At 43.9% G+C, this 12829-nt stretch overlaps 1 protein-coding gene across 5 annotated transcripts in view; it reads right to left on the reverse strand.

Moving 5' to 3' along the window:
• SYTL5 (synaptotagmin like 5) overlaps positions 1-12481 on the reverse strand; it is a 187050-nt gene extending 174569 nt beyond the window's left edge. For 3 of the 5 annotated variants that reach the window (XM_058184452.1, XM_058184447.1, XM_058184445.1), the window contains exon 1: positions 12211-12480. The gene's annotated coding sequence lies outside the window, so the exon portion shown is untranslated. Of the gene's footprint in view, positions 1-12210 lie in introns of all 5 variants that reach the window. The other 2 variants (XM_058184449.1, XM_058184448.1) reach the window with 1 other exon arrangement.
• Between the last annotated feature and the right edge of the window lie 348 nt (positions 12482-12829).

Here is a 12829-nt window from a genome sequence, read left to right on the forward strand (position 1 = left end):
ATACACTTCATTTCATCCTTACTTACTTCTCTTTTATAATAATCTACATATTTCTTCTAATTTACTTCTTACATACAGTTCCTATTACTAATATCCTTCCCTTAAATCAACCTATTAATATTTTAATTTCCTTTCTGCTATCCATTCTTCTTTCCCTTTTCACCATTTCTTTCAGCCTCTCCAAAATTCCATTTCTTAATATTTTCCTCCCTTTCTCCCATTCTCTTTTCTTCTTTTCTCTCTCTTATATCTTCCTTTCCACCTCCTTTCTCTAATTTTTACTGTTTTGATTTTCCCCCTCAATTTTTTCCCATTTTCTCCTCTTCTCTTCTTTTTTGAGAGATACTTTTCCCTATTTTTATTCTGTCACTGCCAATCCCAATGTAATCATCTATATTTTTTACTCTTTTAGTTTTCCCCCTCAATCTTTTCCCATGTCCTTCTCATTTCTTCTTTTTTGAAAGATATTCCCCCTATCCATTTTTATTCTGTCACTGTCAATCCCAATGTAATCATCTATTTTTTTACTCTTTTAATTTTCCCCCTCAATCTTTTCCCATTTCCTTCTCTTCTCTTCTTTTTTGAAAGATATTTCCCCCTATCCATTTTTAATCTGTCACTGTCAATCTCAGTGCAATCATCTATATTTTTAACTTCAATTATTTCTTCAACATTGTATTCTTGTTCCTCTTGTTTCTCACTCATATTTTTTTCCTCTTTTCTTTTACGTTTTAACCAGTCCTCCATTCTTTATTACCTTTAAACAATTCTCGCACCATTTGAAGCATCTCCCTTAATTCCTCATACTCATACTCCCAACTCTCCATGTTATTAATTTAAAGAGAAAGAATTTTTGAATTTATTATTTTAGCTTATTTATAGTTCAAATTCAAGTCCATGTAATGTCTCTTTTTTCTTTCCAAATAATGCCCAGTTCAAATGTTCATTTAAGCTGTTCCAATTTAAATCTTTGTTCTTTCCACTCCTTTTTGCAATTGTACTCCAGATGTTTAAACAAAAACTCCTCCGGTTGTTTCCCATGGTAGTCTAATCAATGCGATGCTTTCTTCCCACCAGCAGATGACTCTCTCCAATTCACAAATCCCCTGGCAACAAAATGTCAGTTGTTAATCCACAAAGATAATTACTTCCTCTTCCTCAATTAAATCCTTTTTTTAGTAAAAAATGCTTTTCCTCAATTTTCTTCTTCTTTTATTATTTTTAACTTCTTCCAAATCCAATTTTAAATCCAGATGGTAGGTATTCCTTTTAGGGGTTTGATCTTAAAATTCCTCTTTGCTTTTTGTTTTCCTTCACTTTAAATTTCCACGTGCCAATTAGCTGCTAATTTCGAGTTGGGACTTCTTCTAAGCTTTAAAATGTTTCCTTCTTACCTGTGAGTTGGCCAATCACTCACCTGGTAACAATACTCCATTCAATCACCACTCATGTTCCTTTCTTCTGTGTGGCTGCCCTGGCTTTTGACAGCTCCTAATGGCTGTCTTCCCTTGCCACTGGGTTGGAGGCTAATGCCGGCACGCCAGGGAACTCGCATCTTCCCTGTTCGCACCAGCCTGTTCCTCCCTTCTTCACTGTCTCTACAGGACAGCTATGATCCACTAGGGATCTCCTATTCAGCTGGGATATTGGCGTTTTCCTGGAGCCCCGGAATCCACATTGTACCGCTGTGATGCTGGCCATCCCCCCCCCCCATCTGATTCTTAATGAACCTGTCCACAGTGCTGAAACTAGGAATACAAGTGAGGAAGCTGTCCCAGTCCATGAGGTTCAAACAGGTGGATGGGTCCCTAATAGGAAGCTCCCCCACGACACACCTGACCAAGCTTGTACAATTAGAGATAGGCGAGCACTGGGAGATCATCTGGTTCATAACAGTGCCGAAAATGAAAGAGGCAGTGATCCTGGGGATGTCCTGGCTATCAAAATGGGCCCCAAACATATGGTGGCAGAAAAGAGAGAAGATAATGGGCATGAAGAGGGGACTCCCCTCCTTTCCACATTGGGGACTTGTGGGGGAGAGGCTGAATGGCAGACTGAGGAGGCCAGAGGAGGTGAGCAGCTGAAAGAGGCCTCAGAGCAGCAGCCAGAGGCCTAGCTCATCCCCCTAGAGTATCGAGACCTGAGGGGGGTGTTCAGCAAAGAGGAATGCAATGTCCTACCCACTCCCCCACCGCCCTACTGCCTGTGCAATAGAGATCCTGCCAGGGGCGAAACTTCCCAGATTGAAGATGTATTCTATGACCCCAAAAGAGTTGGAGGAGTTGAGAAACTGCACTGATAAGAATCTGGCCAGGAGTTTCATCCAGCTGGCCAAGTTCTGGGTAGCAATTCCTGTACTGTTCAAGGAGAAAAAGGACAGGTCACTGAAGCTATGTGTGAATTTTAAGGGCATCAAGGGTATGCATGGAGGGTATGCATGGAGAACATGTACCCACTCTCCTTAATGAAGGACATGTTGGGCCATTTGGCCAAAATGAAGGTTTTCACCAAGCTAGACTTGAGGGAGGTGTACTACTGAGTGAGAATCAAAGAGGGTGATGAGTGGAAGACTGTAATTGCCTGCTGGGGCGCTTCCAAAGTTGTAGGTCCCCCATCACTGGAGATTTTTAAAAAAGAGACTGGATAGGCATTTATCAGAAATACTCTTGTGAGAGCAGTGGGTTAGACTAGATGACCTCAAGAGCCCTTCCATCTCTGTTACTATTGCAAGCCAAGAGTTCTGTAAATCTCCCCTTCTCCAGCCAGCTCTGGGTAGCTGGCTGGAGACTCTTAAGCTACCGTAATTAGTGGCAGGTGTTTTTTTTAAAGCAACTGCAATTGGAGAGTTCTGTAAATTACTTCCCCACCCCCCCTCCAAGCAGCTGTCTGAAAAAGATTGAGCTGGTTAGCAGCAAATGGGTTTTTTTTTAAACTGCAGAGAGTTCTGTGAGTCTGCTTGGAGGCCATTTAGTTCTTCCTTTGGCTGTACTGGACAGGAAGTAAGTCAGATCATTCATTTAATGAGCCACTTGATTCAACTAATGAATTTGATTTAAAAAATTTGTAAAATTGAACCTGATTTATTTGACAATTTTTTTGACTTACAAACCTAATGGGCAGGCTCCATTAGGTTCATACCTCGAGGACTACCTGAAATTGAAATTACTGTGTAAGAAGATGGGTCTGAAGTTCATAGGATCTTTCCCAATAGTAAAAATAATAAACCCAGTGGCAGTAGAATTGAAACTGCCATGTGTCAAGATTCCAGAAAAACCTCTTCTGCAATAAAAAAAACTCAGAAGCCATTGTTTTCCAGAGTTCTTTACTAGCATGAGGAAACTGGCACACGATGAGTGAAATTCCAAAACTGAATTTCCGGATTCTTTTCCCAGTTATACAAACCCCAAGAGTCCCACCCCCCTGACCCCTTTGATGGTCACATGGTCCCACGTTCTCCCAGTTCATTCGAATATCTTCTTGCCACTCTTCCTGCAGATGTGAACACCATCCGACCTTGACCGCTTGAAGAATGTTAACATACCCCTCAGCCCCCCTTCTTCCCCTCAGGGGAAAAATGTGGCAGCGTCTGGAACCCTAAAGTCTAGTATGGTTTCCAGGCCTGACAGGCGTCCCCCCTTGGAAAAGAAGCTATATCCTAGGAAAGAAAACAAAGAGTTGATAAAGAAGAGTGTCAGTGGTCCACACTTCCCTTCTACCCCCCTCCCCTCTCCAAGAGGTTTTTTAGGTTTGTCAGGGAAAGTGTCGTGAAATTGTTTAATCAAATTGTCCGCATTTACTTTCCAACTTTTGACCCAAGTAGATTCAGATAATGGATATCCCTTCCAGTGGACTAAATATTGTAATTGACCTCTGTATAGTCTAGAGTCAAGGATTTTCTTGATTTCATAGTGGGTTTCACCTTGGATTATCAAGGGTGGTGGGGGAGCGGCAGGTTGAGGTCTCAGACCAGACTGTCTAGCAGGTTTTAATAAGCTGGTATGGAATACCAGGTGTATTTTCCCCAACATTCGAGGGAGCTTGAGTTGGACGATAACGGGATTAATAATTTTTACAATGGGGAAAGGACCCAAAAATTTTGGACCGAATTTTCTGCTGGGTATTCTCAACCTCAGATACTTAGTAGATAAAAAGACTTTATCTCCAATGCGAAAAGGGGGTTGAAGGGAATGGTGTTTGTCAGCTTGGGCTTTGTAATTCCGAGCTGTCACAGCTAAGGCCTTTTTTGTATTCTCCCAACCTTTTTTCAACGAATTCATCCAATCCGTTAGGGAAACGGAAGTGGGGGGTTGCATAGGGAGTTCAGGCATTGGAACGAAGTCCATGCCGGTGGTTACTTGAAAAAGGGTTAACCCCGTGCTGTTGTGTACAGCATTATTATATGCGACTTCTGCAAATGGTAACAAATCTGACCAGTTTTCTTGTTGGTAATTTACATAACACTGTATGTATTGTTCTACCATCGAGTTCAATTTTTCAGCCGCTCCATTGGTCTCCGGATGGAACCCAGAACTAAGCCCTTGAGACAACCCAATGGACCGTAGGAACTCCCTCCAGAACTTGGCTGTGAATTGAACACCCCTGTCGGATATTATCCTTTTATCTCCATGCAGTCTGTAGATGTGTTTGACGAAGAGCTTTGCTAATTTTCTCGCCGATGGCAATCCACTGCACGCAGTGAAGTGGGCCTGTTTAGAGAACAAGTCTACTACGGTCCATATCACTGTATTTCCCCCACTAGGTGGGAGTTCAACAATAGAATCCATGGCAATCTCTTCCCAGGGTCTGGTGGGTTCGGCTACGGGTTGTAGGAGTCCAGGGGGTTTCCCTGGTCTGGACTTCATGGTGGCGCAGTAGCACAGCTCCGGACATAGTCTTCGACATCTGATTTCATTTTTGGCCACCAGAATTGTCTTCTAGCCAAGTGGAGAGTTTTTAAAAATCCAAAGTAACCTCCTAGGCGAGAGTCGTGTCTTCTCTGTAGTATAGGCAGCCGCATAGCGACGGGTACATAAATCTTGGTTCCTTTCCAGGGTATCCCATCCCTTAAGGTGAGGTGTGGCAAGTTTTCTTTAAACCAAGCATCGTCAGTGAGTGCTGATTTTAATTCCGCTAGTAGTTTATTTGGTGGGATGTTAGTACTATGGCGTGATTGCGGTCGAGTAAGTGCTTGGCTGGCCGGTTCACTATCGGGAATCATCGCATGTATTACCTCTTCGCGTTGGCTGTCAAATTGTGGTTTCCTAGATAGGGCATCAGCCAGTAGATTTTGGTCGCCAGGGATGTATTTGAGGGTGAAATGGAACCGTTTGAAAAACTGAGCCCATCGAACTTGTTTGGGAGAAAGCTTTCGAGGGGTTTTCAAGTATTCGAGGTTTTTGTGGTTGGTCCACACCTCGAATGGTTCTTTTCCCCCTTCAAGGAAGTGTCTCCAGGAGAGGAGTGCCCAGCGCACTGCAAAGGCTTCCTTTTCCCAAACTGCCCATCTGCGTTCAGTGTCCGTCAGTTTCTTAGACACGTACGTGCAGGGCATTAGATTGTTGTCGGTATTCCGTTGTAATAAGACAGCGGCTACTGCTACATCACTTGCATCAGCTTGGACCACAAAAGTTTTATTTGGATCCAGGGAATTGGGTCTAAGGGTCTGAAAGTCCATATAATTTTCCTGAATCCATCCTCCCATTTGATTGTGGGTTCCCATTTGTCCAGCCAAGCTAAACCCAGGATGATGGATTCTGACATCTTGGGAATTACTATGAATCTTATAAGTTCATGATGGGCTCCAATTTCTAAGCGAACCAGTTGTGTGATTTGGGTCGCTGGAACGCCACCAATCAAGGTTCCATCTACATGGTGGAATTTAATTGGGTGTTTTAAGGGAAATGTTTTTATACGGAGTTGGGCGACCGTAGAGGTTGAAATTAGGCATCTGGTGCATCCTGTGTCCACAATAGCCTCTAAATCTTTTTTGGCCCCTCCCCCTGGAATTACTAAGTTTACTTTGATAGCAAATGGAGGAATGGGTGCACTCACCATTGGGTCATTTTCTGCTTGGTTTGAGTCGTCAGGAGGTGAATCAGATGACGGGAGGTCAGTAGGTAGGTTTATGGCTTGTCTCGCAAAGCGACTGGTATTCGGATTCCTTCGAGGGGGTCTGCGTGGTTGGGTAGCAGTTGGTGGGCGATACTGTGGGAGGGGTGTTGGGGTTAGGCAAACTGACGCCCGATGTCCTAGTTTTCCACAACGGTAGCATTTGATTATTGTTGAAGACTGAAAGGTGGAGGGTGTGGTTGGTCTTAAGAGGGAGGGTCTTGTAGGTGGTCGTTGTGGAGTTGTAGTTGGTGATTGGCTTTGGAGGGGGTTGAATTCTCTGTCCAGAGCGATGGACACATTGTACCAGTCATTTAGTTGTTCTGGGATTCCTCTGGTGGAGCAGGCTTTTCTGATGTTTTGATCAATCGCCTCTTTGAAGTAGTGGAGGACGATGCGTTCTGGCCAATGTCTAAGATTGCCAGCAATCCTTCTGAAATCCAATACAAATTGTTTTAGAGGTTTGTTACCTTGCTTCATCGTTTTTAAGGTGGTTTCACATTCTGCAATTAAGTCATCATCTTGAAACCGGTTGCGAAGCAGTGCCATGAATCCGTGAACATCGTTTAGTTCTGGTGCACGTTCATTGTGTAGTTGAGCTATCCATTCTGAGGCTAGCCCCACGTTCATACCATCTGAGATGGCGTTGATTAGGCTTCTTTCTGATGGGTATTGATGTCTATATTGTTCAACGTAAGCCTCAATTCTGCTGAGAAAGTAAGCCAGGTGGTGTGGATTCCCATCAAAGGTTGGTTTGAAAGGGGGAGGGGCTGGGTGAGGGGGTGCAGGTGGGTTTAGCTGGCCTGCTTGCGGTTGAAGAGGGATTTGGGGGACGGCCGTTGCTGTTGTGGCTGGTTGCTGAGTTGTGAAGGGGGGTGGAATTCCCCCTGGCTGCTGAGAAGGAAGTCCTTGAAATGCTTCAGCTGACGAGGCAAAACTCGGCCTGGGGCCCCCAGGAAAGAAAGTGCTGAACTGGCTGGTTGCCATTGGTACTGGATCCACCCTTGTCCAGGATAAAATGCCCAACCAGGAGAAATAGAAGCAGCTGGAGGCAGCGTAGGCCTCTGTTGGCGGGAAAAGTCAATTGGAGGGGGGAGTTGCGATTCCCCCCAAGTCCCTGGTGCTGCCTGAACTCCCTGCCGTCTGAAGGAGGGAAGGGAGGTCCTCCGGCATTCATCAGAACGGCTTTGAGCTTCAGTAATTTCTCCCTCTCTGGTGGGAGGGAAGGTGAATTTAGGCTGAGCTAAAGGCTCTCGAGGTGGGTGAGCTGAGCTTATACGAGGCCTCACTTCTAAACACTCAAAAGTTTCAGGGAGGTCTAATAGGGACTGGGATTTCAGGGGGTTTCTCAGGTCCCAATCCAGTGACTCTCCCAATTCTCCGGGTTTTACTGTCCTCCAGCGAGGTTGAGAAGAGGGAGGGGGCTCTCCATTCCGCCCCAGGGAAATGTTTTCTCCCGAACGACAGCTTACCCATGAATTGGAGTCTTTGGGCCGTGCTCCAAGCTGACAAACAGGCTCTACCACTTCGGGTTTTTGAGTCATATCTTCCGATGGGAAGTAGGTGATTTCAACTAAATCGTCAAGCTTCTGTGCTACTTCCACGCCTTCAGCTTGCTGCTCTTCCATCTTCGCTGGGTCTTTGCACCGCTGTGGAGGTTGCGGAGGCTGGGGCCCAGCACCCCCCTAACGGGCCCCCTCTGAGCAGAGGAGAGGGTACCGTTAGCAAAAGAAAGTTAGGAGTTTTGGAATAATGTCAAGGTTCCAGAAAAACCTCTTCTGCAATAAAAAAAACTCAGAAGCCATTGTTTTCCAGAGTTCTTTACTAGCATGAGGAAACTGGCACACGATGAGTGAAATTCCAAAACTGAATTTCCGGATTCTTTTCCCAGTTATACAAACCCCAAGAGTCCCACCCCCCTGACCCCTTTGATGGTCACATGGTCCCACGTTCTCCCAGTTCATTCGAATATCTTCTTGCCACTCTTCCTGCAGATGTGAACACCATCCCACCTTGACCGCTTGAAGAATGTTAACATACCCCTCAGCCCCCCTTCTTCCCCTCAGGGGAAAAATGTGGCAGCGTCTGGAACCCTAAAGTCTAGTATGGTTTCCAGGCCTGACACCATGTTTGTTAGGGAAAGTGCACCCAGTGTTCCACTATAGTCTGCTCAAGCCAGTGGTAGGGTCAGAACTAAGGCCACTAGCAAAGTTAGCTCTAGCTCCAATAGTGCTGCTGGAGGGGGAAACCAAGAAGGCAAGAGGGTCCTGGATTCCAGGCTACATAAAGGTAAACTTCAATAACTGGTCCTGTGGAAAGGGTATCCATTAACAGAGGCTAGATGGGTGAAGGCAAGGGATATGAAAGCAGAACACTTAATAAAAAAGTTTCATGAGAAGTACCCCTGGAAACTGGGAGGCCCTCCCTTAAGTCAGGGAGGACCCAGCCACCACTAATGTGTGCGTATGCCCACTCTGAATAGCAAAAGATACTGTAACATGCAAGATTCCCCATCTATATAACCTTCTTTACCATCATAAAACTGGAAACCCTGCAAGGGGTATTTCAGAGATTTAAAAAGGTTGATATTATCTTCTTGATTATATGCTGCAGATGTAAAATATCTATTCAAGCTATCTGAAGCTTACAAATTTTACCAGATACAAACCTTAACATACTCCATCTAATTGTTTAAGTACTCAAGTTACCATTACTTCATATTAATCATGTATTTTGAATTATTTATTCATTAGATTTTTATCCCACCTTTATTACTTTATAAGTAACTCATAGTGGTCAAGGAGTACACAATACTCCTTCCCAGTGGTGGGATTCAAATAATTTAACAACCGGTTCTCTGCCCTAATGATTTCCTCCAACAACCAGTTCACCAAACTGCTCAGAATATTAACAACTGGTTCCCCCGAAGTGGTGCGAACTGGCTGAATCCCATCACTGCTCCTTCCTATTTTCCTCACAACAACCCTGTGATGTGGATTGGCCTAAGAGACAGTGACTGGCCCAAAGTCACCCAGCCATGCCTAAAGCAGCACTAAAACTCAAAGTTTCCTGGTTTCCAGCCTGATGCCATAACCACTAGACTTTTAAATTATGATACTAATATAATCAGGCAGAATTGCCATCTTTGGTCTTGGATGAGGTGGCACTACCCCAATGGACCCTATGCATTATCTAGGGGTTTTCATGGACTCACAACTCCTGCTCGAAGCAGGTGGCAGTCCTGGCTAGGAGGGCCTTTGCACAACTGTGGGTTGTGCACCAGTTATGTCCTTTCCTGGACCAACAGTCCCTACTCACAGTCACTCATGCCCTAGTCACTTCCCGTCTTGACTATTGCAACTCACTCTACATGGGGACTATTTCAACTCGCTCTACTTGAAGAGCATCCAGAAGCTTCAGTTGGTGCAAAATGTAGCAGTCCACATGGTTTTGTGCAGACCCCAGTGTGCACACATATCACTTCTCCTGTGGGAGCTACATTGACTGCTGATTTGCTTCCAGGTGCAATTCAAGGTGCTAGTTGTCATCTTTAAAGCTCTTCATGGCTTGGGACCAGGTTATCTGAGGGACTGTCTCTTGCCAGTCACATCTACCCAACCCATCAGAGCGGGGAGGCAGGGAATGCTGCAAGTCCCATCCCTGAGGGAGATACACCTGGTAGGAGCACTTTCTTCATGGTGGCTCCCTCTCTCTGGAACATCATTCCTCCAGAGATTAGAATAGCCCCCACTCTAATACTCTTCTGGAAGGCACTGAAGACCTGATTCTGCCAGTGGGCCTGGGGAACCCAGAGCGGGGTGGAGCCCATTAAATGGCTCTTGTGATATGCTGTTGCCGGGGCAGGGGGTGATTTTATTATATTATACTATATTGTTTATTTGATTTTTATTAGTTTTATTGTTTTAAATGTGGTTTTATATTCTGTAAGCCGCCTTGAGTCACCATGGGCGAATTGGTGGAAATATAAATTCAATAAATAAATAAATAAAAATAAACCTTTTCCTTCATCTGCATAAAACAAATGCTCCAAGGTCTGCATAAAATAGGCTACTAGATAAGTAGTATCTTATCTAAATAAGCAGACAAAATTTAACATTGTTTCTCAGAAGATTTTGTAAAACATTCAGACTGGATTGAAATCTAAAAATGCATAAACACACATGAATGCAATTCATAAGATAAGATATTATCCATTATAAGATATTATAGATATTATAGTTATTATTGAATAAGATATTATCCAGTATAAAAAGTACTTGGTTTTATGTAACTTTTGAGCCCATTTAGTATGATGGTTAAAGCACCAAGCTAGAAACTGGGAGACCATGAGTTCTAGTTCTAGTCCAGTTGAGTGACAAAGCCGGTTGGGCGACCTTGGAGCAGTCTCTCTTAGCCCTAAGCAAGAAAGCAATGGCAAACTGCTTTCAAAAATCAAAAATTTGGAATTAAAAATGCTGACCTGAGGACTAGCAATTCAACATCTCCTTTATGTCCCCTCACGCTCCATATTAGTGGGCTATCACTTTTTTTTTTCAAAATTTGCTGCATTAATTAAAATTCTGGAAAGGGCCAAAGGACCCTTTAAGTCTTCCAGAAATTTGAAGTACCCATTTTACCCTTTATAACCTTCCTTCCAAAATAAAACATGACTTTCCCATTTTTGGACTTTAGCCCTTGATAGGGCACACACAGTCCACTGTTTCAAATTCCTACCTTAAATGAAAATTTACTTAGGTGATTCATATATGTACACATAAATTAATGTTACTTGTTGGCTGCCTTCTGAGCATCCTTTCATGGGATTAGACAGTACAGAAAATACTGAGTCTTTCTTTTAATAAATGCCTATAAAATTGGACTGTTAATATTTTCTTTGAAATTCCCTGTTTATTCAGTAACATCTGCACTGATATTTTGCAGAAGGCTAAGAAGTCTCCATTCTGAAGTCTCAGGAATTTCAAAGGCAATTTGAATTTCAAAGGCAATTAATGCAATGAGTAATTCATTGAGTAATACAAATGCAAATGCAAATACAAATACAAATGCAAAGGGAAAAATTCTTTTTGGCATGTCAATTAATTCTGTCATAGTACAGTTTCTATGCTACAGCTCCAGGCACTTCAGTTTTCAGAAACAAACCAAAAAGCCTAGCAAGGGTACACCATTTTTGTTTTAGTGCTCAGGAGGAGATTTTCTTTCAGTGTTGAGCTTTTAGATTTTATCACTGCAAAGGACTCATCTGCACAGTTTACTTTCCAAATTCAGTATGCAGGTGAAAGTGTCAAGGAGAGACTGGGGCTGGGGGAGATAAGTAGCATGGTCAAAAGGAATGTAATTAATCACATATTAAACCCTTTTGAAGAGCCAACCTACAATTCCTGCTCCACTGTCTGAACAAAACAGCTATTGAATTCAACAGGATCAGTTTTGGGAAGAAATGGATATCTTTGCAAATGAATAAAATGTTGATAAACATATCTTGACAGATTGAAACAAGAATTATAACTGGGTGATGAAGATAACCACATTCCATCCTTGTTTCCAAAGTGATCCTAATATTCACCACGGACGATGTTTAATAGGCATCTACGCTCTCCTTTTCTGTCTTAAATCAGAACTGCCCGAAGCAAACTTGGTTTGCAAAGATGGCGAGGGCGAAAAGTAAACTTGTTTTCAGTTGTTCTCAATTGAAGGCAAGCATCTTCACCTTCCCGCACAGAATCACTCCAAGTCCTCGCCTCCCCCTTGCAGAGCACACTTTTCCCTCGCTACGTGGAAGAAAAGAAAAACACAAGAATAAAATGGAAGCGTCGACATCGACCCTCCTGCGTTTCGAAAGGCCAATTGTAAAATTCTTAAAGAAAAGGTGGAAACAGTCTGGAGATTATGAAAGGTGCTCACAGGTTACTTGCTTGTTCCAAATCAGCTATCTCATTTTTGCCCTGGACTGGCGAGGCACCGTCAACTTGCACCGTCCGGGCTTGTGAAGGACAAGCGGGGCGACATTCATAGTCCTCCAATGGTGGAAAACCGGCCGGAGGAGAGCCAAGTTAACACACCATGAAGTCAGTCCTCGCTTACCTTTCCCACGGCGGTGACTGCTGCTGTTGCTGCTGCTACTGCCGTCACGGTGCCGGTTTATCTTTCTGCACCTCTGCGTGCTCGCAAAAGAAGCCTTCACGGCCATCCCCAGTTGAACGTCGGGAGAGTCTTTCAGCTCTAACTCGAGAAAGGAAAAAACAAAAACGAGTTGCCACCGAAAAGGATGGATGCCTGTAAAATAACCTACGGATCCGCCGTCCCAGTCCTGGCGCAGATCATCTTCTTGTCCTTCTGGAAGAGGGACCCAGTAGAGCCTCCTGCTGGCTCAGCTCCGGAAGCGCAGTGAGATTCGAAGGAAGGCGACTCGCAAGGAAAGCTAGTTGCATGCACTCCCCACTTTGCAGAAGGATACGGGATGGAAGTGGGGGAGACTTCAAAGATAATATAAGACAATGACAGAAAAAGGGGGCCGGAGTCCAGACTGACAAGCAGCGTCAACAAATACGTTTTCCCCGTTTCTGCACATGCAGTATGTTTACGGAACAAGGGGGTGCTGTTTTAATGGTAATAGAGGAGATAACGAGGACTGAAAAAATAGGGAGTACAATTGTGATCTGCCACTGTTGATATTAAATGGTTTCCAAGGCTGCTATTTAAT

Source organism: Ahaetulla prasina, chromosome 5 (genome assembly GCF_028640845.1).
Source record: "Ahaetulla prasina isolate Xishuangbanna chromosome 5, ASM2864084v1, whole genome shotgun sequence".
NCBI lineage: Eukaryota > Metazoa > Chordata > Lepidosauria > Squamata > Colubridae > Ahaetulla > Ahaetulla prasina.